Genomic DNA, 2027 nt, shown 5'->3' on the forward strand with positions numbered 1-2027 from the left:
ACGTTTCTGAACTTACTCTGCAGAAACAGCATTTATCTCATAAAAATCTCCCAAATATCTACCCAAATCTGTCTGTAAATCTTACCTTTCCAGGTTTTGTAGCCCCCCCCCATATATATATATATATATATATATACACACACACACTCACACACATATATGTATGTATGTATGTGCGTGAATAAGGATTCTACTTGGGCAGCCCTATGGCTGAGAATATGTGACTGGCTTACAGCCTGTGTGAATTTTGCTAGCTCTTGTTTCCCCAGAATGCATGCCAAAGTAGGTATCAGAAGCCTTTTGTATTTAAATAATCAAAAACATGTTAAACAACTGATTCTGATTCTCTACCTGTCCCTTAAGTCTTGCAACACCAACTTTTTGTTTTAAGTATCTCCAGTGTTACAGTTTTCTTTCCTCTCACTGGCGTGTTTTTGCTGTGAGACTTGTAGCTAACACGTAAATGCCCCTAGATTGTTTATTCCCCTAAGTGAACTGTCAGTTTATTACTGGTACAGATCTCTTGCAACAACACTGTTCTCAATGTATCAGAACTGATCCAGCTCCTCTGTCCTCCTACAAGGAATTACTTCAACACAGAGTGACCTTTAGTGGACGTTCGGTCACTGTCCTTCACCTGGGAGTCATGCAAATGCAATCTCCCTTTGACAGCTCCCCTTTTTGTACACTAAGTGGCCACCAAGTCTCACAACTGCAATGTTCCACGGAAATCTTGATGAGGCACTGTTACAGCTAACAGCCCCTTGGGTCTAAATCAAGATCCATGAGAAGGTTCAGAATCAGGTACAACTGGAGAATCAGTTTTTTTGGTATCATACAAGGTCTAGACAGAGGTAGGGGTGCATGCTAGCTGCACACCTGTTAGGACAATGTGATAAGACAAACCCTTGCAAACACCAGTAAAGCTTTTGGCTGATGTTTTTGCTCTGGGTGATGTGGATTATACTACCCTTCACAGCTGGTGTGTAAATAACACACCACCTTCTGAGAGTTTCAGTCAGAAAACATACAGTTACGAACATGTTTTTCAGGTAAAAACTAAGATCTCATTGCAAGTAGAAGCAATTCAAGCTGACAGACAAATTGTACAGATAAGTTCAAAGTTCATCTCTCTAGACAACAAACTACTGTCACATGGGGGAAAATCGCCTTGAGCTACCAGCCATAGATAGGAAAGATGTGCCAAGCATTCAAGTCCACAAAGCCATCAGTGACAGGGAGCACTGAAGAGACAAGTGATGACTAGAAATGCAATTGCTTGAGTTCCTCTACAATAGCGACTGGGAACGTGGGCCGAACTTATTAATTACTAAGTTTAGGTAGATACACCCTGCTAATATTGCCTCCCTTGAAAATTAAGTTCCTGCAAGGCTGGAATCAAGGCTGAAAAAGACAGCTGCATCAAACTAAACGTAGCAGCAGGGTCCTCCTCATTTAATTTGGATCGATAACTCTCCCGGAAGATCTGTCACGGGGATGAAGCTGTATGACACAAAAGTGGGTCCCCCCTGTCTGCCGGACCTGTCACCTACCCGTACTACTTCTGAATAGCGAGCCCAACGCCCGGGAAGGGAAAGGTGAAGACCTGCCGAGGCTTAAAGATCTCCACAGGGCGACATGATGCTGCCACCTGGAGTACACGGACTGTCATTGGCGGGAAGCTGTCTCGCACCAAAGTCAAGCTTCAAACCTGCAAACCCCCAGAAGCTCACGTCCGAGCTTCTGCAGCTCTATAGGTGACGGAGACAGAGCTCCAGAAGTCCCCTTACTGCCGAGGAGGCGACAACCCCTCTCTAACCACGCTGCTCTCCACATTTTAGAGCTAGGGATCCGTTATTTCACCGGCATTTCTAGCAGGGTCAGCAACGCCTCTGTGTGACACACATGCGCGAAGTGGACGGCCCTCACGGCAGCAGGCGGCGGCGGCGCGGCCCGCAGCGGAGGCTCCCGCTCCTGTGGAAACACCGCGGCCAACGACAGCTGCCCGCCTTGCAAGCTCAGTGGAA

The sequence above is a fragment of the Athene cunicularia genome, assembly GCF_003259725.1.
Source record: "Athene cunicularia isolate RWA chromosome 3 unlocalized genomic scaffold, athCun1 chr3_part1, whole genome shotgun sequence".
Classification (NCBI taxonomy): Eukaryota; Metazoa; Chordata; class Aves; order Strigiformes; family Strigidae; genus Athene; species Athene cunicularia.